Genomic DNA, 27,638 nt, shown 5'->3' on the forward strand with positions numbered 1-27,638 from the left:
CCACTTTCTGTTCCATAATCGACTCTGAAAAATCGCCTTCGCCCATAAAATTGTCCATGTTATGATTTGACATCTTAGATTTTATTGAAGATCTATCGCTCGTCCTCTAGTCACGTATGAATAAGACCACCACAAACTTGCTTTGTTTATTAGTATGCTTTTTCTTTTACGATCTTACTTTTCTCGGGTATGGCAATTGAAAACGATCTTCTTCCAAGTAAATAGTCTTTTGCGTAGACTGTGCGTGATAGCCTACTTGTTGTAAATTAATTTGGCCAAGTTGCACATGGGAACAGAGGCTTACTGAAACTGCAGAACCGGTTCTAGAGTACCACAATATGAACACCTTCTATGTAAAGTGTTGGTAATTAAGCTTTAAGATTTTTAAAAAAAACTTAAGTAATTTGTCTGATTTCATGCAAGTCGACGGTATGTGTTTATTGGAGTCATCGCCAACGAGTACATGCCAAAGTATTAGTGTCACGAGGAGTTAGATCTTAAGCTCTCTAAGCTTTAAAGTAAGCTTATCATTACCATTAACATCGATTGCTCCTCTATAAAAAATTAATGACTTGTAAAAGATACGTCTTGAGTCGTTCTCTGCCTGTTGCGAGAGGTTCTTCATGATTAGAGGGTATAGCACGGGGTTTTTCACTGCCAAGAATACATTTGTGTTGTCAATTCGTCGCAAGAGAGCTTGTAGAGCCTATTTGTTCCAGGAGCTTCATCTTTGCACGAGATGGCAAGCAATTGGAAGCTCTTGATCTTAGCTCTACTACCATTGGTGTGCAGATCGGATGTTGGACATGCCCGTAGTGAATGTTGAAAGGTCCCCAAGAACAAAGAACTCTACAAATCTTCATAATTTCAAGTACAAAGCAAAAGAAAATTTGCACGACATGAGACCAAAGAGACAAATTGGGTGCAATCTCCCCCCTCTCCCCCTGTGATAAACCTGCACTCGTTACGCACTCAACACGGCACAGAAAGGTAACATGATATGAGCTCAAGGTATACTCTTGTATTATTCAATCCAAAAGCAGGACAACATAGACACATCCTAGGACTACACCCTCGTGACGCCGCACATAAGAGGGTTCACCACTGAGCATAGGGAATCACACGTAGAGTGGAAACAAGGTAGGGCTTTGAGTCATTACTACTCCCTATATAGGTGCAATCAGTAGCAACAGCATGGTGTAGCTACAAAGCCCTTACACTCACCCCCGCTTACTAGATTTCTGACCTCAGCAATCTAAGGGTAGCGTTTGTTATTTGATTCATCCAGGGTCTTAACACAGCTTTTCCTAGCAAGCTGGTCAGTGTCTGCCGGGTCTAAGGGGACCGCGGGGTCTTAACACAGTCTATACTATTAGACTGGCCAGTGTCTGCCGCACTAAGACATTGGGGCTTTTTCTTTTTGATGGAGTTATTTGTGATTGATTGGTACCATGCGAGCCCATCCTCAACTCGATTACATTTGAGGAGTGGAGGCACATTTGGGGTCTATGATTGAGAACCGCATTATTTGTTGAAGTGTTGAGGCGGCTCAAGGGTCGGTAGAAGGAGCAGGGGGGTTCTCCTCGAGCCAAAGGGCCAAGGCATCCTTTCCACGTTCACGGGCCTCCACTTCTGAGATCCAAGTGGCCTCCTTGAGTGGACACCCATGCCACTTGGTGAGGTATTCGGGGAAGCCTCTTTGTTCCCGGCGTCGGAGGAATGCTTCTACTTCGAAGGGACCATTGGAATGGAGCATTGGTACGCGCCGTCCCCATTGGTTGTCGGGATAGAACCTACGCAGAAGACGAGCATGAAATGCATTATGAACACAAACACTATCTGGAAGGTCTAGCTTGTAGGTGACTTCGTTCAGCACTTGAGTGATTCGGTAGGGTCCATAGTAGCAGTGATTGAACTTGGGGGTCATGTTTTTGGGAAGTGACATATTCTTAGAGCTCACTAGGACCACGTCTCCTTTGGCGAATAGTACTGCCTTTCTCTTCTTGTTTGCTTGCTCTGTCATTGTTACTTGCTCTGCTCGAGACTTTGCTTAGCTGCTACATTGTGATCTCTCCATTTCTTCAAGAATTCTTCTGCATCTTGATCCTCCGCTTTGGCCGCTTCGGATGCTAAGGCCAGTGGTGTAATGACTTCTTTTCCTATGGCTAACTCAAAGGGAGTGTACCCTGTAGCCGAGTGGATGGAGCTATTATAGTGGAATTCCAAGACATCAAGGTACAATGCCCAATCTTTTTGATCCACTCTAGCATAGCTGCGGAGGTAATCTTCGATGCCTTGGTTGACTCGTTCTGTCTGTCCATCTGTCTTTGGGTGGAAGGATGATGAGAATCTCAGTTGGGTTTCCAGAGTCTTGAAGAGTTCCTTCCACATGTCGCTCATGAATCTTCCATCTCTATCTGATACAATGGCCAGTGGTAAGCCATGCAGTTTGAATACATGTGTGAAGAAGAGGCGTGCTACCTCCTTGGCATTCAGTGGTGGTTTGGCCGGGATGAAGTGGGCCTGTTTGGAGAAATAGTCCACCACTACAAAGATGATTGTGTACCCATGGGATTCCGGTAGCTCCATAATGAAGTCCATGTTGATGACATCCCATGGGCGGTTAGGTACTGGTAATGGTTGTAGTAGTCCAGTTGGTCTTGATCTTGGTGCTTTGACCATTTGGCAAGTGGGGCAAGTTTTTGATGTAGTCTATCACTTCTTCCTTCATGTTCAGCCAAAAGAACTGCTTCCTAAGGGCCTCCAAGGTTTTGCTTTGCCCTTTGTGGCCTCCAATATTGCTGTCGTGTATCTCATGCAGGATGAGTTTCTTTAATTCCACATTGTTGGGGATATACAATCTCTTGCCTAACAATAGAATACCCTCTTCTAAGGTGTACATTCCATGCGGTGTCTTCTCTGCTTCCAAATCTTTGATTATATTGTGCATTTCTTGATCTTGTTCTAGGGCCTCTTTGACAAGTTCTATGAAGTTGCTGCTGACCACACTGACAGCTTTCAGGTCAGCTTTCCAGCTCAAGGCATCTGGTATTTTATTAGTAGAGCCAGGTTTGTGCTTAATCTCCAGGTCAAATTCAGCTAGGAAGTCTAGCCAGCGGGCTTGCTTTGCTGATAACTTGGGTTGGGATTGGAAGTATTTGAGGGAGATATTGTCGGTGAAGACTATTGTATGCTTGTCTTGAACATAGTGCTTCCATTTTCTAAGGCAGTGAATGACTGCCAACATTTCCTTCTCATGTGTGCTCCACCTTGTTTCAACCTTGGTAAATTTCTTTGACTCATACGCAATGGGGTGACCCTCTTGGACCAGTACACCCCCTATGCCATAGTCAGATGCATCTGTAGAGATTTCAAAGGGTTTGGTGAAGTTCAGCACCCTTGGGACAGGAGTTTGGCTCATGCACTTCTTCATCTGCTCAAAGGCTTCCTGCTGCGCATTCCCCCATGTAAAAGAGTGGTCTTCTTTGGTGAGGTGGGAGAGGGGGGCAGTGATAAGGCTGTAATCTTTGATGAATCTTCGACAAAATACTGTGAAGCCTAGGAACTCCCGTACTTCTCTTACAGTTTTTAGTATAGGCCATCTTTGGACAGCTTCCAATTTCTTAGGGTCCACTTTGATTCCATCTGCTCCTACAATAAAGCCTAAGAATTCCAATTCTTTCATTGCGAACTCACATTTTTTCGGCTTGGCATATAACTGATGCTGCCGCAATTTCTCAAAAACTTGGTGTAAGTGTTGCTTGTGCTCTTCTAAGGTCTTGCTGTAGACTAGGAGGTCATCTATGTAGATAATGACAAAGATATCTATCTCTAGTCTAAAAATTCCATCCATGAGGCCACAAAATGTGCCTGGCCCTTTACTTAGGCTGAACCCTAATACTAACCACTCAAAACTACCATATCGGGTACGGAAGGCTGTCTTTGGGATATCTTCTTTGGCTATGCGGATTTGGTGGTATCCTGATCTAAGATCAATCCGACTGAAGTGCTTGGCCCCATGCAGTCTATCTAAGAGGTCTTCCACTAGGGGCATAGGGTATTTGTTTTTTATGGTGATTTTGTTTAGAGCCCTATAATCTACACAGAGTCTAAGTCCCCCATCCTTCTTCTTTACAAACAACACTGGAGCACCAAAGGGGGATTTGCTATGGCAGATGAATCCTTGTTCTTCTAGTTCATGTAGTTGCTTCTTCAATTCCATGAGCTCGGTGTGATTCATGCGATAGGGAGCTCGGGCCGGTGGGGCAGACCCTGGAATCAGCTCAATCTTGTGATCCACATCTCGTTTGGGTAGTAGACCCTTGGGTAGTTCGGCTGGGATTACATCTTTGAATTCTTCAAGTATTTCTGCCACTTCTATGTTCCTCTTCTGTTGTTTGGGTTTCTTGCCATTTTCTTCTTCTTCAATTGGTCGGATCATACACAGATAGACCATATCTCCTTGCTTGACTGATTTCTCGACTTGCTTTGCACTGCATGTCATGATACGAGGCTTGATAATGGTCCCTTAGACTGGTGCTTTTTGGGTCTGGCCCTTTGGTTGGTTTGCAGTTGGTTTTACTGTTTGGCATGATACTCCTAGCTTATTCTCCTTCATTTTCACCTTGCTTGGGGTCCTACCAGGTAGCTGCATTCTTTCGCATGGTACTCTGACGCCTTCTCCTTGCATATCTAGCATCATTTCATTCACACCCTTACCAAACATTGCAATGACATACTTGTCATAGATTTCTAAGCCTAATATCACTTCAAAATCATCCATGGGGATTACTAAGAAGTTGAGTTTCACTTTCCACTTGTTGGCTTCCACTTGGACTGCAAAGATTTGTTTTACTTCCTTGGCTTCTCCTTATGCGAATGTTACTGTTAATCCTTTTGGGGCTTTTGATAGCTTCAATCCATGTTTTGCTGCACACTGTGGTGTCATGAAGTTGTGTGTTGCTCCTGTGTCCACCATGATAGGTTGGTTTCCTTCGCCCATTCGGCCTTTGATGTATAGATGGTGGACTGCTGCTACCCTGGTTGCCATGCATTGGGGTCGGGCACTAACTGACCCTACCCTTGGGTGGTCCATGCTCTCTTCACTCCCGTTTGGAATTTCCTGGATACACGGTGGTAGTGGTTCTTCTCCTCCATATGCACAAGTTGCATTCACCCTTGATCCACTCGATGAAGCTGTGTCTTATATTGGGCATCTGTTTTGGTAGTGTGGACCCCCGCACTTGAAGCATCTGATGCCGGTGGAAGGGCTTGGGGGTCTCCACCATGATGTGCTTGATTCTACGGGCCCATGTGATGTGCTAGGGGTTGGCTTGTAGTGATTGTTTCCCCATCTCCCTGCTGCTCCTCTTGGTACTAATGCAGTTTGGGATACGGCTGTGGTGTTAGTGGTGTTTTGACTCCTTGTATCTGTGAATGCCCCTCTAGGAGCATTGGGCCTCTGGTTCTAGGAGTTGTTGTTATTGAAGGTGTTGTTGAAGTTGTTGTTGAACCTGTTTTGATTCCCTTGTGCTGTTCTTCTGCCTTCCCGGTCCACCAGCCATTTGGCCATTCTCATGGCTTCTGCTAAGCTTGTTGGCTCTTGTCTCTCCACATCTCTTCTAGCCCATTCTTGCATCCCAAACAAAAATCCATGTAGCTTAGTGTCTGTATCCATGTTTGGTAGCTGCAGCATGATTTGCCTATATTTGTTGACATACTCTTTCATCTTTCCCTGTGCTTTCTTGAGGTTCCTCCATTCATCTCTCACTTTGAATTTCTCCAGCTTTGGAATAAAGTAGTCCTTCAGTTCTTCCTGGAGTTCTTCCCACGAACAGATTGTGTGGCCCTGCTCTTGTTCTAACAGGTACCAACTGGCAGCGTCCTCCTCCAAGTAAATGGTTGCCACCTCCGCCTTCCTGTCTTCGGTAATTCTTGAATACTTTAAGTACCTATCCACCTCTGCGATCCATTTCTTCAAAACCAACCCATCTCTCTCTCCCTTGTACTTGGTGGGTTGGGGCATCTTGAATTTTCCATAATCATATTCTGAACTACTACTATCTTCCTCTTCTTTGCAATGGTGCTTCTTCTCCTTCTTCTTATCTTTCTTTTTGCTTCCTAATTCTACTACTTTCTCCTTCTCCTTCCTTGTATCTTGCGCCCTCCTAGATGACTCCTCTCTACCCGTTCTATCCATCTCCTCTTGCATTCGGTGTCTCTTCTCCTTTTCTTGTTGTTGACTCACCCATTCTCTATAGCCCTGCTCTACTTCTAGTTTTTTCCTCCTTTCTTCCTCTTCCTCTTTCATCTGCATGTTCCTCCAAATTGATTCTAGCATGCCTGACATACCATCTAATTGTCTTTCTAGTCCGGCCACCTTCTCCTCTTGGGCCACTCTCCATTCTTGTCCCCTACTCTTCTTCCTCTCCTCCAGTGTCGGGAGGGTGATGTTCTCCCTTTCTTCCTCCATGTGGTTGGTGGTGGTGTCGACGCGGGGAAGCCGTGTTTCGCCTGTGGTGGTGTGGGTCGTGCCGTAGGGAAGCCATGTCATGTCTTCAGACGGTGGGATGTCGAGGTTGGGGCGTCACGCCGGGGCGATGCGACGTGGGGCGACGCGACGTGGGGCAATACGACGTGGGGCGTCGCGCTTTGGGTCCTTATGACTTTGATCTCTTCGAGGCATTGGATCTTTCCTCTTGCTTCCATGAGCACTCCTTCACTCCGAGCAAGAGTTGCTCTGATACCAAGTGTGATAAACCTACACTCGTTACGCACTCAACATGGCACAGAAAGGTAACACAATATGAGCTCAAGGTATACTCTTGTATTATTCAATCCAAAAGCGGGACAACATAGACACATCCCACGACTACACTCTCGTGATGCCGCACATAAGAGGGTTCACCACTGGGCATAGGGAATCACACGTAGAGTGGAAACAAGGCAGGGCTTTGAGTCACTACTACTCCCTATATAGGTGCAATCGGTAGCAACGGCATGGTATAGCTACAAAGCCCTTACACCCCCCCCCCCCCCCCCCCCCCAATGCCTTGTGTGAGTACTTCACAATGTCAAGATTGTGGGAGAGAAGGAAGGAGTCTCACTTGTAGCTTTCTTGCTTGCACAATGGGGGAATACACATAGAGGTGGAGGCTGAAAACAATTTTCCTCTTCTTAGTTGTGTAAGCCAAAAGAACTCTCTTACAAAGAAAATAGAAGAACCCTATATATGGGTCTCAAACCAAACTCAACTAACTAAGGTGGCATACTAACTGAGCCACGAACTAGAGTAGATAAGGATAGCTATCATGTAGCTATTATTCATGGGTGGTGTACCAACCGCATCTGCAACTGACAAGTCGATGACATAAATGCACAACGGTCACCCTGGCATATCACAAGTGGAGCTCGATATCTCAACACTTCCCCTCGAGCTCAATCCCAATTCCTGCACACCAAGCAGGTCTCTGAACTTGTACAGCTTCTCTGCACCCAATGCCTTCGTGAATATGTCAGCTACCTGATCCTCTATGCTGACATAAACTAGATCAATAAGACCTAGTAAAACCCTCTCTCGCACATAGTGATAATGCACCTCAATGTGCTTTGTTCTAGCATGATACACTAGGTTATTTGCCAAGTGTATACTACTCATGTTGTCACAATAAATGAAAACTGGCCCATCTGTAGACTGATACATATCATAAAGTAGCTTATGCAACCAAGCTACCTCACATGCAGCCATTGCTGCACCCCTGTACTCAGCCTCTGTGTTGGAAAGGCAACTGTAGGCTGTTTCTTGCTGCTCCAAGTGACTGCAGCACTCCCAAAAGAGAACACATATCCACTGGTAGATCGTCTATCAGAAATACTACCAGCCCAATCAGCATCAGTGTATCCATGCAACTGTATTTGAACCCCAGTCTCATAAAATAGTCCATACTGCAATGTGGACTTCACATACCTGAGTATGCATCTAGCCGCATCCAAATGTGGTTTCCTTGGAGCTTGCATAAACTGACTTACCAATCCAACAGCATAGCTCAAATCTAGCCTGGTAATAGTCATATAAATCAAACTTCCTACTATGCGTCTGTACATAGTTGGGTCTTCTAGAAGCTCACCTGCATCTGTGCTCAGCTTCACATTCTGCTCCAAAGGAACTGAAATAGGCTTACAGCCTGTCATCCCATATTTGGACAGCATGTCCAATCCATACTGCCTCTGCAAGAGCTGTATCCCACTTGGTGATCTGATCACCTCAATGCCCAAGAAATAACGCAGCTCTCCCAAATCCTTTATCTCAAACTTCTACTTCAATAGCATTTTCACATGAAGGATATCTTCATCACTGTCACCTGTCATAATCAAATCATCAACATAAATGACAAGTAGCATAATATCTTTCTTTGTTTTTCTCACATAAAGTGAGAAATCTGCCTTGGAAATCTGAAAGCCAATAGTGATAAGATACTGTCCTATCTTGTCAGACCATGCTCTAGGTGCTTGCTTCAAGCCATACAAGGCTTTCTTCAACCTGCAAACAAACTCAGGATGAATAGCATGCACATAACCTGGTGGCTATTCCATATAGACCTCTTCTTGCAAATCACCATGCAAGAAGGCATTCTTTACATCCATCTAATGTACAGACCATCCCTTTGATGTAGCCATAGCAATGACTGCTCTTACGGTTGCCATCCTTGCAACCGGACTGAATGTTTCTTCATAGTCAATGCCATATGTTTGTGCATACCCCTTGACTACTAATCTTGCCTTGTATCTGTTCACAGAACCATCTGCATTGTGCTTCACCTTATAAACCCACTTACAGCCAATTGCATTTTTACCTTTAGGCAAAGGTACCAATTTCCATGTAGCGTTTGCTTCCAAGGCATCCATTTCTTCATCCATGGCTTTCTCCCATTTTTCTTTTCCCATGGCTTGCTTAAAAGAAGTGGGTTTTGGTTCCTGTATCACTTTAACCATATATGCATAGTGGATGGCTGTAAATCCATCATATTTCAGCCTATCCATAGGATACCTAGCTCTAGTAGATCTACGCAAAGTAGGCTCACTTCCAGGTGCTCTCAAAACATCCCTGGTCTTCCTTACTCCAGGTGTAACAATAGAAGGAATACCCAACTCATCATCAATGCTCTGTTCTGAGCCACTAGATTCACCATCCACATAAGAGTGACCTGCATTCACATCAAACATGGGCTGATCAACCTTCTCTTTTCCTTTTCGTGATACCTGTATACCACTATCTGCATTGTTTTGAGGAGATTCTATCGATATCAATCTGCATGTCCATGGCGAAGAATATGAACCACTGCTAGAGGACACTCCAGGTCCACTAATATTTTGTGACTGCTGCTGTAAATTCTGTGCAGCATTACCATTTTGTGCATCTACATCATCAATCACATTTACTGGTTTATACCAGCTGCTCATCTCATCAAAAACAACATCTCTGCTCACTGTAAACTTACGAGTAGAAGGGTTATAGCATCTATACCCTTTTTGCTGCAGAGAGTAACCAATAAAGATGCACTTCTCAGCTTTTGGATCCAACTTGGATCTCAGCTCATCTGGCACATATACATAGGCAATGCAACAAAAAATTTTCAAATGAGAAATATCTGGTTTCCTACCAGTATACCTCTCCTCTGGAGTCATTCCATGTATTGCTGCAGTGGGAGTCCTATTCATTATGTAGACTGCTGTAGCAATTGCTTCAGTCCAATAAAAATCTGGCAAGTCTTTTTCATTGAGCATGGCACGAGATACCTCTCCAATATGCCTGTTTTTCCTTTCTACAATTCCATTGTTGTGGGGTATGACTGCATGAATATTGCTGCTTTATGCCATGCTCCTGCAGGAACCTTGCAAACTCATTTGAGAGGTACTCTCCCCCTCCATCTGACCTTAGGCATTTTATCTGCAGGCGTGTTTCTTTTTCAACTATAGCTTTAAGAGTTTTGAAATGCCCAAAAACTTCACTTTTCTTTTTCATAAAATACACCCAAACTTTTTTGCTATAGTCATCAATAAAAGTGACAAAATAATGATAGCCTCCAAGAGATGCAGCTTTAGTAGTCCACACATCAGAGTGGATTAATTCCAATGGCTTCTCACTCTCTTGAACATGTCTAGGAAATGGTTTCCTTGCCTGTTTTCCAAACTGACAGGCTTCACATATATGCCTTATGCATTTCTACAACCTTGAATTTGGGCAATTCTACAATAATATTTTGGGCCTACATTGATTTAAGTCGCTGTACATTAACATGACCAATGCATTTATGCCAGATATCAATATCTGCAACAACTACACTGGTCCCATGTGCAAACATTGCTGCACTCAATTCAGACATGTCTACATCCAATGTAAACATTATGCCCTTCTTCTTTCCTTTTGCTATCAAGCGACCTTTATTTTTCATATCCTCAACAAAGCATCCATGAGGATTAAATCTGACCTGCAAGCCCTGCTCAACCATTTGACCAACAGAAACCAGATTCTTGGTGATATTCGGGACATGAAATACATCGGACATGTATTTCTTTTTCCCATCCTGCATAGACAAAGGAAAATTTCCAATCTGCATAATAGGATGTGCAGTATTATCACTAGTCTCCACAAATCCTGGTTTTTTCATTTTCCTTGCATCCTCCATTCATTCTGCATGGCCTGTCATGTGGTTTGACGCGCCTGAGTCAACATACCATACATCGTTGCTTTCTTCTGCACTTGTCACATAATTATTCATGTGCTGCACTATAAACAAATGCTCATTTCTGTCATCACCCTGTCTACTAGAAGATGCATAATTCCCTTGTTGCAGTTTTCCATTCATGATGTCATTCTGCTTTTTATAGCAGTCTTTAGCCATATGACCCATTTTAAGACAGTAGTAGCATTCAACATTACTGTTTGCATTTTGGCATCTTTGCCATCCACCATGACCTCTTTGGCTCCCCCTGCCTCTAGAGTTACCACGTCCTCCTCCATAGGACTGGTTTTCTTAAGTTTGCTGCATATTCTGATTTTTACCACGGCCTCCAAATCGGCCTCCCCTACCTCTGCCTCTACCTCTTCCAGCATTTGAGTAGAAGACAGATTCTTTTGAAGTTCCTCCTGAAGAACATGCACCACCATTTCTCTGCTCCTCAGAAATTAGAAGAGCAATCAACTCCTCAAAATCAGGAAATCTTTCACAGACGGAAATGGATGTTCGAAACTGTGCATAATCCTTTCCTAGACCATTCAAGGTCACAGAAACTAAATCATCATCTTCCACTGGCGACCCAATGGAAGTAACTGCATCTGCAATCTTCTTCACCTTCATGTGGTAGTCATTGATGCTCATATTTTCTCTTTGCACATTATGCAACTCTTGCTTGAGCTACATTTTCTTGGCTTGAGTATTTGTGCTATACATTTTTGACAAAGTATCCCATGCCTCCTTTGGCGTACTTGCATCCTGAATATGCACAATCATAGAGTCTGAAATACTGATAGACAGCCAGTACATAAATTTCCTGGCTCTCTCATGCCATGCTTTAAATGCCTGCATTTGCTGTTGATTGGGAACATTAGGAAGAACTGGTTCTTCTTCATTTCCTGCAACAAATTCCCAATATCCTTTTCCCATAAGGAAATTCGTCATTCTAAACTTCCATGCTTGGAAGTTGTTCTTGTCAAGATTTTCAGTTACGATTTGTGAGAGAGAATCAGACGCCATTATAGAACACTGCAAAAAGTTCTGTCACTACAAAGAGCACAGCTTCAGCCTCACAAGGGCTAATCTGCAAAACTGACGAAAGTGGTATTTGACCACACAGTCACTTCCTAGTGACGATTTTGCATCAACAGGCAACAAGGATGATTCTATAACTCCCAATGTCTCTGCACACAAGCATACGATGCAATTTCTATAGTAACTTTTCACCGACCTGTAGAACAGTGGTCGCACAGCATAAAACTAGGCCTTTTCTTGAGTGCATGCAGAAAACTTCCGCCTCCAAAACAGGCCCCGAAATGGCCTCAAATTAAAAAAAAAAGGTCGCCTAGGCCTAAAGCCCTCTCCTGCAGCATATACTACCCTCTTGCTTCACCGTGAAGGGCGTCTCAACCTGAGACAATGCACTCTTGCACTTTCCGGCTGTGCTACCTACAGAGATTTGCTCCCAAAACAGAAAATGAAAGCAACACTGCTCCTCTTACCAGAACACCGCGAGCTTGGCTTGCTTTCTTGGGCTCCTTACCACGAAGAAGGCTTTGATACCATGTCAAGATTTTGGGAGAGAAGGAAGGAGTCTCACTTGTAGCTTTCTTGCTTACACAATGGGGGAATACACACAGAGGTGGAGTCTGAAAACAGTTTTCCTCTTCTTAGTTGTGTAAGCCAAAAGAACTCTCTTACAAAGAAAATTAAAGAACCCTATATATGGGTCTCAAACCAAACTCAACTAACTAAGGTGGCATACTAACTGAGCCACGAACTAGAGTAGATAAGGATAGCTATCATGTAGCTATTATTCATGGGCGATGTACCAACCGCATCTGCACAACTGACAAGTCGGTGACATAAATGTACAATGGTCACCCTGGCATATCACGAGTGGAGCTTGATATCTCAACACACAAGGCATATATTCATAGATTTACTTATCTTCAAGCTAAAAAATAGTCCACTTTACAAATAGCATGCTTTTGCTTTTGCGTTTGCGTTTGTCCAAATATAAAGGAAAGCATTTGGATGTCCAAAAGTTATGCTGTGCCCAAATACAAATATCAAATAATGAAATATTTAATCAAGCACCAATGCACATATAAAATAATAAATATTTTGTCAAGTACTTTAATAAATAAGTGTGCTAAAATAAATATTGGTGCCACATCTTTAGTGATAAGGCACACACCCATCAAAAATAGAAATTCTTCTAGGCATTTGGATTCACACCATCATTGTTGGTGCTACCCAACACCATCGCCACACTTGCTCTACACATCAACTCAAGCATTTACAAAATTTTAAAAATAATTAAATAAGACCCAACAAAATTGAATACCTAGTAGTCTTCAGCTACAAAATAAATAAATAGGTTAGAACTTTGTCCTAACCTTAATTTAATTTGAGTGCGCACTCTAAACTCATGAATATCCATTAATTTAATATGTATTTTACGGAATCACCCACTATGGAATCACCCACTTGCACATTAAACTAATTTGATGCCCAAAAAGGACATGCGTCCCCGTCAGCTTCTCGCATAAGGAATCCACCTTGTATACGAGCCCCGACAAATAAGTGAGAGCCCCAAAAAATAAATAGTTTTACAAAATCCACCAAAAAACTCACGGAATCCACTGTGAAATATGCCTCCTGGCATTAGATGTAACCATTTAATGCACATGTTTTGATATTTCAAGTAGACATGGAATATTGTATAATGGCATGCATAACAATGTTTGGATTATAAACCTTATAGGTTTTCATGCACTCCTTGCATGAATTGGTCTACAAATCATGGTTAATTTAAGAACAATAGTAAAATACTCACCCTTGCAAGCTTGGACATGCCAATGTAAACATAATCTTTGTCCAATACCCTATGAGCCTTGGATGAGAAATCATCAAGATTTTGAATGGTTATGATGTTTTGACTAATGACTTAGATGGTTGAAATGATCCAATTTTTTTGAGATATCCTATTCCTCTTGTTAGAAGAAAATTTTGGTATTTGTATATTTTTGCATCATCATTATTATAATACAAGTCATCTTCATCTTCTCTCTTTCTTAGCTTTCATGGCTACCTTCTCTCTCTTTCTATCTTTCTCTCTCCTTTCCTAGTTTTTCTCTCTCCTTTTCACTTACACACACACTCTCTCTCTTCTACACCTCATCTTCTCTCTCTTCTCTTTCTTCCTCTCCAGTCCACTCTTTAACAAGTGGTATTAGAGCTTCTCAGGTTCTTGATCCAGTTAGTCATATTTTTTTTAGTTTCCCCTTTTTAGTCAAATAAATCCAAAAACTTTAGGTACATAGGTATAGACATGGTAGGGAGCATTGGGGTGATAAGTGGAGATTTCTTAGAAGAAGACAAACATTATTGAAGACTTTTTAGAAGCTAGGGACATTTCCAAGAAGAAGACAAGTAGCATTGAAGTCTGAAGACTGAAGATTGAAGACTAAAGGGGAGATAAACCATGGACCTTTGTATTAAGGGTTGGGAACAGTAGGTGCTTTCCATTCACCATCCTCCTTGTCATCTCAATCTTTTGGTTTTTGGCACCATGATCTGTTATTTCAGCTACACCACAAAACTACCCGCTTCTATTTACAGAGAAAAAATAAAAATACAGGACACCCATGAGGCTTCCCAATAGCCTGGTGTTAAGCATCTTGGTAAGCTTCATCGAGCTTCTTGTTTCCATTAGGTGTACTTGCCCAAACTCCATATTGGATTCTTTTTTGTACATTCTCCTCACTATATGACTTGATGATGAAGTGCTTTGCACTCTCATACTTGACAAAAAAATCAGGCAGGTTGTACTACTCCCAATTGGGAAACAAAACTGTTGGAATCTAAATTTGTGCCATTCTTTAACACCTTTGTAGCATGTGCAAACTACTGACTTCGAACTCTTGCAAACCACAACCCTTTATTTTGACCTTGTATAGAATGTGCAGTAACAACTTGCTGCTATTCAAGTGTTCCATTTTGTCATCATTGCCTTGAGAAATGGTGTTTAAGGCATTAGAGTCTGATGCCTCAAGTGTTGTTGAGTTGGATTCCCTGACACTGGACCTTTAACATCTGATGTATTTTTGGGTGTAATGCTTGCCATCACAGATGTTGTCTTGTTGTTGCTAACAACACCGGATCATCATACCTCAAGACTTATTCCAGACCACCTAGTCCAGTTAGCAATCCTGACCACAATTCTTGGCCTATCCTTGGTCCCTTTCCAAGAACCTGCATTAAGCGTACAGAATGTGTACCCAGTCTAGGGTACAATCATGCACAGAGCCTGGGGAAAAGCTTGTGGCCGATGCCGTACATTGGTATTTGGTACAATGGGACATGTCCTTTAGTGGTCTGCATGCAATTCTTTGCTCTAAAAGTTGAAGACTTAATGGGTCAATGAGATGTTTGGGAAGTGAAGGAAAACATGAAATACTTAGTAGCTCATTGGAATTCACTAGAATGCCTATCAAGAAGACTTCAAGATAAGGGGCTAGATTTGTGCAAGTTTCTGTACATTAGCCACCCATCAGACTCAACAAGAAATCCTCAAGAAGCTTGAGGAAAGGGGATTTTATTTTTGCGGGCTTTCATTTTCGTTCTTTTCTAATCAATCTCTTTTTTTCGAGCTTTTTCGTGCAACATATCCATTCTGCATATAAATAGTCTTACTTAAGGAGTACGACACATTGCATTTACATGAACACACATCAAGAAAACAAAACCAACGGAAAACTAGTAAAATATATTCATGTCAAATAGTTGCAAGGTACACTCTTCCTAAAAACAAATCAAAGATCCCAATGCATGTAATCTCTTAGACAAAATCGGGCATAGTCACATGACGAAGTGTATAATAAACATATATATAAAAGTAGTAACAAAATGAAATGTCTAGAGTCTCTCAAAAAAAAAAACACACACTCTCTCAGCATGGTACCGGTCCACACACTATGGTGGACAAACACTCCCCATAGAGCACATCATCTATTTCTAGACACATGCAATGTCTCATCTCCTCTGCACTGGCCCACGCCAAACCACCACACCCCGCAAACACATCCAAAACATAGTCGTAGCGTTTCGTAAATGTAGCTAGTAACCACCTAACCATATCACCAATCACATATCACCAATCAAGATAGAGAATCTTTGCGGCCATGCAAGTAGAAATAATGAAAATACCATACAAGGTAACCTGAGAGCAAAAACATGCAAGACTACTTACCGAAAGAAAAGATGAGACCTCTCTGCTCCGCCTCTGACAATGACACCATCAACGTCCATGGGAAAGACACAATCATCCATCATGTAGCTACGATACGCTGGAAACAATCTCTCTGAAATCTTCTCCCCAGCCTCTCTATCGTAGCAAGGCACAACATGACCAGCACGATGCCAAAGACACACAGTAAGATCAAGTACCTATTCACGAGTGGAAATAGAATAAGTGATCCATGTTTTTATTTAAAGCATGTAACATAAACTTTATTTAGAACATACAACCGTACGTTCAACGTATCCAACTTTGTTATCTTACCGCCTCTCTAGTAATGGGATGTCGATAAGCCTTGGAGTCACACATGAGTGTCCAAGTGCGGTGAAGCACAAATCCCACTCTTGCCGCATCCGTAATAAACTCACCTATATGCTCTGCTAAGCACATAGTGACTAAGAATCCCTGGTCGGCCAAATACTCGCGAGCAAGGTCCATACAACCCATAACTAGACCCTTTGAGAACGTGTTCCACTTGGGAATAGTCATGCCCTCTACAAACAACATTGGCATTATGATATATGAGAAGTGAGTTTGATGTAAACCTTGTGTGATAGAAAGCATAACTTACCCAATGGGATGGGACCTAGAGCATCCACAAGCAAGCTCGTAGGAAAATCCGCAAATATCAATCGAGCCACCTCTTGACATGGAACTCCATCTTTGCTATAAAGATGCATCTTTTGTGTTGCAAAAAACTTGTTGATGCTATACACAAAACAACATAGTCATTAATGCAAAGTAACCGATGATGCAATGCTATATGCAACATGTAAATTGATGTTCTTGCAATATGTAGTTGTCATGTCTACCTATCAAGGGCAAATCTATCAATTTGGGTCACATCCACTAATAGAGCATCGACATATGTTTGATACTGGAACCCTGCAACAATTATCTCAAAGTAATTTATTTTTAATAATCATACATGAATTTCAAGTTAATATAAGACTTCTCACCTACTAAACGGGTCATAGGTCGCCTCTCCCAATTCTCTCGACCAAGAGATGAATCTACAACAAAGGAGGTGGTGGGCACCATAGAGGACTCTAAAACATTTTTTCTCCCTGGATTACCTTGAGTACCCTGGGTGGCACCTTTGGTAGCCTTGGTTGCTTGCTCCTCTACAGTGGTGGGTGCGGTAAGCGGTTCATGAGTATCAACTCCCTCCTTGAATCCTACATAGTATCATTCACCCTTAGACTCCCATGCATGAGCACAAAAACTATTGCTACAAAAGCGACAAGATGTTTACATAGATTGAAGTACTTACTGTCATGCAGATCTTTCTCTTGCTTAGGGATAACCCCCACAAGGTAATCCAGCCACCAAGGGCAAACACTTGCCTCCCATGCCGTCAATTTTCTATCACGTAATGATGGAGAATACATAGTATTCTCGTCACGAACATCAATCCACTCTCTTGTGAATTGCAGAGCTGCATCCAGCCTCTTCTCTTCTACACATTGTAGTATCCACCTGCAACATTCTTGCCAATTACGCAAGCAAATGCATGCAATCTAATATGAAAATCAGACACACAATCTAATATGAAAATGCATGCTAACCTATAAATCACACGTTTGGCTGAAAACGTAAGCTCTGGCATCTTCTCTGCAACATCTAAAGATTTCACTCCATCCAAGAGGTGTACAAAAGCCTACACAAGTTTCACAAGCGCTTAACATTAGCACATATACATTTTAAGAAAGAACTTAAGAAAGCAATATGAATGCAGTGCATTGAGTCAACCTGCATGACATGATTCTTCATGTTAAGCTTAAAGAACTCCTCAAATGAATCTGGTAGTTGTGGACCTTCTACTTGTATCCTATCAATCTGAAGTAGTGCCTCCGAATGCAAGTGAGCCCAATATGTCTCTTTCTTCATGTAAACCCGAAAGAGCTTATAATCACCAAAATGCGGGTATTGGGGGTCTTTGGCCTTTGTGAGACTCATAAGATGCAATAATATTTTTTTCCTGTGATGCACAACAATATACGCAAATAGAAAGCATTGAAGAAAAAAGCATCACATACACACACCTTGCGTTATATATACAAATTACCTTTCTGCAGGGATTTTTGAGCTTGTGAGACAATACAGCTTGTCTCTTGTGATCTTGAGCATGCTTGCATCATCCCACTTTAGCCCAAATAACAACTTAAAGAACTCATCACCATTTTGGGGATTAGCAATGGATAGGTATTTGTAACCCCTATCCTTAAGGCGCTCCTCTTCCACCCTTGTAGCCTTCTCCAAACGTTTCTTCCTCTCTACCTCATCTAGACCAAGAGCCTCAAGCTTACAGTTTCTTTTAAGATGAAGACATGAAATTCATCCTATCATTCCAAAAAAAAACTAAATTAGAGATAGAAAAGCACATCTCATACAAGTGAGCCATAGAAAGAAAATCACCTTCCATACAAGCTGAGATATTAAACCGCAAGGAGAGTTATACTATGGAGCAACACCATGATAATACCTTGCCTCTATACTCATCTCAACCTCAGCCCACTTCCTCATGGCCGGACTCAATCTATCTAGAATGGAGTCTTTGTTTGCAATACCAAACTTTTGAAACATATACACCTCATGCGCAATATTTGGAGTAACATGAGCTCTGGCAATACTATTGAAAACAAACAAAAGCATAATATGAGAATGTAAGTGTAAATATTACAAAGAGGAGCATAGTTAAAGGAAGAAGGCTTACGCATTGGTGGTGTCTAGTGCGAGTAGTAGCTCTGCTTCCTTTGCCTTGGGCACCTCAATGAATTGGCACCGTACACTAACATGGTAGTGAGCACAGTTGGAGTACTCTGTAATTGAAAACCAACAAACATAAGAATGGGATACGAACATTCAATACTTGCATGTATAGTGGACAACTTACTTTCCTTGATGCGTTTCCACCACATTTTAAGCCTGTGGTTTCCATCCCAAACCAAGAACTTTTTACCCTTAAGGTCTTGCCACTCTCTTCCAAGAGCCCTCTCAAAATCCTCATTTCTTTGACGCCATATTGGACCCCATTCATCTAGATTGCTGGCTGTCACAGACATGGTCTCCCCTCTCGGACCTTCAACTGACACAAGGAAGTGTCCCATAGTCTCAAGATAACCAGTGGAATCAAAGGAAGGAATCAACCACTGGGCATCATCCGTAGCAAATCTAACTGCCTCATGAGCCACTAATCTGCAAAGAGGCACAAGAGGAGGTAGCGTCCTCTTTTTTATATAAAATTGACTCAGCACATCCTTCATCAGTCCTAGAGAGACTTGCTTGCCTAAGTTCCTTGAGTGCTTCTTTTCTTTTTCATCATCATTCTCCCTTTGATCACTATCACCACTCACCTCTTCTTTGTCATCTAGACTATCATGCTGCACATTAGTCTCTGTAGGAGCAAATATTAATAAGTAACAATAAAAAAAAGTAGCATTAAACCAATCATATTTAATACATAACACTGAACAAAGCGTCATATGTAAATGAAATGGACACATAAGTGACTACATGTGTGCTCCGCAACCCCGTCAATTGTATTGGAGTCCCCATCCACTTGTGCTTTGTCATCAATGTTGACACATCTTTTTGGACCACGTCCTTTCTTTGTTGAAGGAGTGTCCACTGATCTCAAACGCGATGATGCTTCTTGCTCTAAGATCCGCCCAAAAACACATCCTGAACGTAGCTTCATACAGACTTCACGGCTACTATGAGGTGACACACATTTCTTTCTCTTTCTAAGCACTCTTTTAGGTACCATAACTTTCTCTACACACTTACAAATAGATACACAATCAACCTCTTTAAGATTAACAACACAATCAATCTCTTTAAGATTAGCAACACAATCAATCTCTTTAAGGTCACGGGACGAAGCCACGGACGAAGCCACATGCTTGTGCATAAGCCCACGGATCGTCCGCGCGGACGCGGATGATTGGGGGATTCAATCTCTTACCTTATTCTCACGAAGCATATGGGACGAAGCCACACGCTTGTATCCATGGGATGAAGCATAAGCTCGCCCAATGGTTGCGCGGAAGCGACCATAAGCTTCAATCTCTTACCTTGGAGGCCCGTCGGACAGCATATGGGATGGCATACGGGACGGTTGCCACAGGGCATAAGCCCACCCATCGTCCGCGTGGACGCGGACGATTGGGGGGCTTCAAGGTGTTACCTTGGAGGCCCACACGACGGCGCATAACCAAATGACGGGACGGTATACAGGACGGTTGCCACGGGGCATAAGCCCACCCATCGTCCGCGTGGACGCGGACGATTGGGGAGCTTCAAGGTGTTACCTTGGAGGCCCACACGACGGGACGGCATAACCAAATGATGGGACGACATACAGGACGTTTGCCACGGGGCACAAGCCCACCCATCGTCCGCGTGGACGCGGACGATTGGGGGGCTTCAAGGTGTTACCTTGGAGGCCCACACGACGGCTCGTAACCAAATGACGAAGCGTAGCACACACGACGAAGCGTAGCCCACACGACGGCGCATAACCAAATGACGAAGCCACGGCAAATGACGAAGCGTAGCCCATGCGAAGCATGACCAAATTAACAAGCTAAAGCGTGACAAAGCTTAAGCATGACCAAAAGGCAAAAGACGAAGCGTGACCAAAAGACAAAGCGTAGCCCACACAAAGCTTAAGCAAATGACCAAGCTTAAGCCCACCCATCGTCCGCGTGGACGCGGACGATTGGGGGGCTCAAGGTGTTACCTGGGAGGCCACAGGCGAAGCCACGGACAGTCGCACGAAGCCAAGGTGTTAGGAACGAAGTCGTTGATCGTCGCAAGAGCTGCAGGAGTTACGAACGAAGCCACGGACAATCGCACCGTCGCGAGAGTTGGAGGAGTTGCACCGTCGCGAGAGCTACAGGAGCTGCTGCACGAGGAGTTGGGGAAGGAGTTGGCACCGTCGCGCAGGAGTTGCACCGTGGCGCAGGAGTTGGCACCGTCGCGCAGGAGTTGGGGCAAGAGTTGGGGCAGGAGCTGGCACTGTCACACGGGAGTTGGGGCAAGAGCTGTCGCGCAGGATACGAAGCCATTGTGGGGCACCGTCGTGAGAGCTGTAGGAGCTGTAGGAGTTGCAGGAGTTGTGGGGCACCGTCGTGAGAGAGAGACGGAGAGAGGGAGAGAAGGGAGAAGGGAGAAAGAGAGAAGGGAGAAAGAGAAGGGAGAAAGAGAAGAGAAAGAGAACAAGAAGGATGTTGATGACACAAATGCCGGGGAGGACCTATGTGTGGGCAGCCAAAGGGAGGACTTATCTTCCTATGATAACTCAATTGCAACCTTCATTGAGGAGAAAGCTAGAACAGGTAGATTGAAAAAATTACTAGCGCTCTGTGGACCTCCACGAAGGGTGGATGAGCTCCCAATCGAGTATAATGGCACAATTGCTTTTGAGCTTCCACCCATAGATAGCAAGAAACGAATGATGGGTATGGAACAAAAATATGATGGTCACCTGTGGTCGCGGCCCTCACAGACAAATATGGCAATTGAGTGCACTGTGCGCTTGAGCTATTGTCTTGGAAGTCTTCAATGTCTTAGGATCACTTGTCCTTACTACATAACAGAGGGAAAATACAATGATGTTTTTTTCCATGGTCACTTGGATAGAACCGTGAGCATGGGTTATCCTGCAAGTGAGGGAAACTCCAAGATAACATGTCACTATTGTCTTAATGTTGCTACTTGTGCAGCCATTTGCAAATGCATGATCTATTATGTGTTGCCACTGGATCCTACAATGACACGTTTGGTGATCCATGTTGGGGAGCATGCTCACAGTGTTCAACATGGCACTAAGAGGGCAACCCTTGACAAGGTGCGGAGGCTTGTGAGCACGGTCCTAAAGATCGAAAAGGGAGGCCCACGAAAAATACAGATGCTAGTCGCTCGGCAGATGTTGTTTGAATCTTTAACAAAAGAAGACGAGTCGGGAGGCGACAGAGGTGGATCTTAATCATTTTCTAGAAGAAATGATGCCACTTGTGCAGAATAAAGGGTAGGCTTGTGCATTATTATTTTATGCTTACAATGTATGTCGTGCATTTGAAATAACCCTCTAATAAACACATAGGTTCAAAGGCATTGTTTCACAAGAGAGAGCCAAACAAGGTCAGGTGGTTGGTGATGGGTATGACAACATACTTCTTTTGCAAAAACATTGTGTCTTCCCATTTTTCCATGGAAGTAGATTTCCAGGACAAGGTGATGCCAAGGAGAAGTGCTACTTGTTTAAAATGTCCACCAAGGGACCAGCATCAGGGGTGGACTTAGTGAATCGTATGAGGCGAATTGGGACTGGAGATTTACGATGTGCATGGGTGCACTTTGATCATACCCATAGGATTGATGGGTGGGCAAATATGTCTTGTTCAGTTTATGATCACGGGTATGTGGCAACATAATGAAAGATTTTATTGAAATTAAATTGTTGTTGATGAACACTATACTAATGTATCAATCATGAACTAGCATGAGAGCATTGCAGGTAATTGCAATATGTGAATTTAAAGAGGAGGATGAAGAGTCTCAAATCCTGTTTTGGAGAAATTTGAATTCTGTCATGGTTCAATGTGGCCATGATCCACCTGACATTGCTGGATTTATGTCCGATGAGGCAAGTGCGAATTGGATGGCAATAAGGGCTGTGTACAATGGAGGGCCTCATAACATAATGGAAGGGAGGGAGCGTTCTTGTCTTTTTCATTGGGAGAAAAGTTTGCAAAAGCATACCAAGAAATTAGTCACTGTGGATAAACAAATGCACCACATTGAATTGTGTGAAGCATGGAGGCTAGCAACGACAACTCAACTAGCCTCACTTCAGGCCTCTGCTATCCGAGATTGGTGGGCACGAAATGTCAACAAGGAACACATCAAGGCTTTGGATAGGTGGTTGAAATGGTGGGAGCAAAGAATTGCCCACTAGGGAGGAATTGAATCTCATGTAAGTGTGACATTTTTTCCAGCTCATTAAGATTTGTTGCACAATGTAGCAATGGGGAGAGCTACTGATTCTATTTTTGGATTTGACTCCGCAGGCTAACAAAAGTCCTTGGGAACATGCTCAAATTCCAAGCATAAACTTATCAGAAAGTGTCCATGCTAGTTGGTTAGCAGGTGAGGGTGGAAAACGAAAGATATCACTTTATGATGCATGTGTTAGTGATGTTTTGAATGCATATATTCAATGTGCAAAGAGGTTGGGCTATACCACGGGGAGGTTTATTGGATCTGGGCCTTCTATGGAGTCTTTGTTGGCTAGTGCCAGCAAAAGGGAATCCCTAAATCCCTCCTCTGTTGCACGTGCATTGCAAGGTGTTGTAGCTGGAAGTCCTTTGTACGAGGAGCCTATAATGCAAGGTGATAGGGAGACTGTGCAAAGAAAAAAGAAGGGAGGTGGAGCAACTATAAGTTCTCATAGACCGGGATACGTGATGGAGTCAAGGCAAAGGAAAATCAGGGGCAGGCCGCGGAGTATACAGTTTGACGATGGAAAGATGGAAGAGATATGTATCCAAGAGGATGAGGAGATACCAATCAAGCCCTTTGCAGGTGGAGTAAGTGCACCAAATGTGGAAACGTCAACTCACGTAGAAGAGGTAGAAGTGGCACAGGAGGAGTGGGCTTTACGAAGGACATCACCTAACTGTGTGAGAAAGTGTTTTGGTATGGAGGGTAGAAAGAATTGCAGCAGCAAATTACAGAGTCGGCAAGTGGGGTTAGTCGCACCATGCTTTTGGTCTGAGAGAGCCTATAAGAACAAGGCCATTGCAAAATGGATATGGTTCTATAATCATGATGTCAAGCATACAAACGCTGTGCAGAAACAAGTGATAGCATCACCAATTGTTCCATCTTTGTGGCCAGTTGATATAGGAACAAATATATCGAAGGAAGAGTGTAGCAGCCTAAGACAGGCTGGTTTCAAGTTTGCCTGCTTTAGCTTTACAGCACCACCAAGGAACGAGAAGAGCAAACCTCCTATTTCTATAGAATGTGGTTCAAGCGGGAGAAGACGCAAGTGGAGACATGGAATTTCCAAAGATGCACAAAAGAGAATAGAGGCAGTTGGTTGCATGGTTGTGACATTTTTGGAGGAGGTAGTGCAACTTGAGAGACAACATTCAGTATTTCGAGTCTTGACAGAGAGTTGTTATGATGTGCACATCAAAGAAGAGCCTAGGTGCACTTGTCTTGATTTTCAAAAAAGAGAATCTACCCAAAAGGCATTTCTTGCTTGCAAACATATGTATTATGTGTACATGCACATACTTGGCCTTCAACCGAAGGAGCACATGGTCATACATCAGCATGTACTAACCCCCACAGACCTTGCCTTTGTGTTAGGGCAAACACGTAAGATATGCCCTGTTATGTAGGAAGCCCAACGTAAGCATGGCTCATTCATTGTTCTGGAGGACTCATCATCATGCACTTCATTAGGGTGTGACATGTCCTTTTTGTTACATGAAGATCTTGGAACCTTTCTAGATATTGTACTCCTTTTGGGTAATGCAAAACTTTGGAATGTTATTATTTGTTGTGATTATTCAACACCATTGCTCCCTTTATTGTGAATGGGTTAGTAATGCATGATGCGCAATATATTTTTGACATGTCATTTGTAGAAAGCATCCAAGGTTGTTTCAAAAAGCTCTAAAAATCAATTTCAATTGCAAAAGCACGAAATCAAAAGCTCGCAAAAATAACACACCCTTGAGGAAACCTATCAAGAATGCTCCAGAAAGGAGGAGCAAGAAAATTTTAGAAACGTTGGCTATTGCAACTAGCAGGAAATCAGAGCTAGTGAAATCTAAATTGAAAAATTTTCTTGGCAACAAGAGTTCCAACTCCACAGTCACATTAGATATGGCCCTTGAGGCTACAATGCTTTGTAAAGATCCCTTCTATAGTTTTTGTGTGAAGCCTAAGATCTCCCTCTCTTGGTTGTGAAGATTTGTTTGAAGGTCTCTAAGTACTATCTCTCCCTCTCATACAACTATTGACAGAAGCTCCTCTAATGCAGAGGAATGAGTAGAAACAATAGTATTCAATCTTTCAAATGTGACCGATGACCCTCTCTCATGAGAATGAATCATGTCACTAAGGCCATTCAAACCAGAACAATAGAAATCCTTCAAGTTTAAAACCCTTTTCTTCAAACCTTTAGAAACCTCCTCTTTGCTTGCTACAAAGGATTTCAACTGCTCCTTCATATTGTGAAATTGATGCTATTGGTGTGTAACAGAGATTGCAATAGTTGAGCAAAGAGTTTCATTCACCTCATGTTGCAGTGAGCTATGCTCGCATGCTAAAACTGTGTCAAGTTCCCTCTCTGCAAAGTTTAGTTTCTCTGGCAATTTTCCAAGATATTTCTCTTCAAGTACACTTTCTATAGACTTTGATATGAGCTGGAATGAAGAAGCTACATTGATGCTGATGATTCACATCAAATAGGTATAAGGGAAGCTAAGAATGTTTTTCTTTCACAGATTTCTTCACCAAAAGACTTAATCTAGGATCTTTGTGGCTGCCAACTACATAGACTTGCAAAACATTAGCACTTTTTTCTTGCAATTCAGGTGGTTAGCTGTTGACAAATTCTACTACTGCATTTGCTACTGTCAAACATACCTTGAGACATTGATCTTGGTGTCATCTCTAGTTTTGCTTACCTTTTCAGATTCTAAAAGAAACGTGATTACAATGGCAATTGAGATCAATAGCTCCAGCTATATCAAACAAGGTTGGCTTCAAACATAGGCTAATATTGATAAACTTGGAGCTTTAATTTATCAGTATATTGCTCTCATGAAGTCGGATAGAGAAAATAGAGCAAAACTTGAATCAAATATGGATTCTCATCACTCTAAGTATTATCAACAACATGATGAGTATTATGGTCATGATGAGTATTCTCATGGGCATTATGCACGTGATGCTTATGATTATGGTCAATATGGATATGCTAATGGTACACACTATGATTTGGATGCATCTTATGAATATGGGCAACAACAACATGCAACAAACATGAGCAATATGCAAGTACATTTGGACAGCATGTTAATGCTTATAGATATGATCTCGATATGATGCACCATGTCATAATGCAAAGCATCATTTCACTAAACCTTGGCAATAGAATGGCTATTATGGGAACATGCTTATGCTTTTGAGCATCCATCTTTTTAGCAACATAGTCATGATTATACCTATGAGCCTTCCTTGATTCAACAGCCTAGTTCTTATGGACGTGATGATAATGGTAATGCTTATCTGTACTCTTTTAACTTTGATCATTAGCAAGTTCATAACCACCATGGTACCCTATGTCCCAATCAGTTTATAACTCATAACCACCCAAATGTAATGATGAGTTATTTTTAAGGTGATGATGATGAGGAAGATAGCAATGCGCAAGCTAAACAACAAAAAGGGGATGATGATCAACATGATCAACAAGAAGATGAACAAGAAGAAGACAATAACCAAGAAGATGTACAAGAAGGGAACAATGAAGAGAAATATGTACAAGCTAATGACATATTAGCTGAATAATGACATGAGGCACTCATAGATGTAGATGGTTATGCTGAAGGTTTTAGACTCTTGGAGAAACCTCATGATGATCTTCTTGAGTATCCGTTTACAGTTAATCAAGGTTTACAACAGCCATTGAATGCATTTCATAATGAATACCTTGATCATGGTTACGACGATTAGTATATGTATGATGATGATGTAATACATGATTTAGGCATACATGAAGATGAAGATGGAACTGTGCTTCCCTATGATCTGAGAGATTATGGATGTGATTATAGACTTGATTATGGGGATACTTTCTTGTATCCATTTGATTCAGGTGGATTAGAGTATGTGGTTGATGGCCATTCTCTTCTCTTGGACAATCATTATGATGGAATACCTTTTGATCCAGGAGGTTAATGGATTGCTTGGGGATCTCATTTAGACCAGCATCCATCTTGCGAGCAATTTCTTGTTTTTTGGTAGGCTCTTTTGGCTAAAGATTGGATATCTATGGCTATATTTTAGTGCATGAAAGATTGCAAACAACTCACTATTTTGAACCAGATTTTATTTTGAATTATAGATAACATTGAGTGCCATACATGGGCTGAAAGTACTCCTTAATAACTCCATTTCTATATATTGGACACCTTGATCAAAGTTCCCTACAAAAAGTTATCTTAGATTTACTACAGCAGGGTCTTGTAGTAGACATCATGATGTCCATTGTCAGTAGCCTTTATTTTCTTATAGAATATGGGTCAATATTTAAATTTTAACATTTTGTAATCATACCTATATATCATACTTGATCAACAACCCTTTATGCGTCTCAACAATTACATGTCATTCCATTGGATAACCCTTGTAATATCAACCGAGTAGTACTCTAGTCTGCTTCTACCTTGTCTTTTTGTAATAAGTGCCCAACTTGTTTTTTAGGGCAAAAACCTTTGGGTGGCGATAGAATGTAAGAGAGGTAAAATAAAATAATGAGGGTAAAATATCAACTACACTAGCCAATATAA

Source organism: Lygodium microphyllum, chromosome 24, assembly GCF_053477565.2.
Source record: "Lygodium microphyllum isolate KBCC chromosome 24, Lygodium_microphyllum_v1.1.10, whole genome shotgun sequence".
Lineage (NCBI taxonomy): Eukaryota > Viridiplantae > Streptophyta > Polypodiopsida > Schizaeales > Lygodiaceae > Lygodium > Lygodium microphyllum.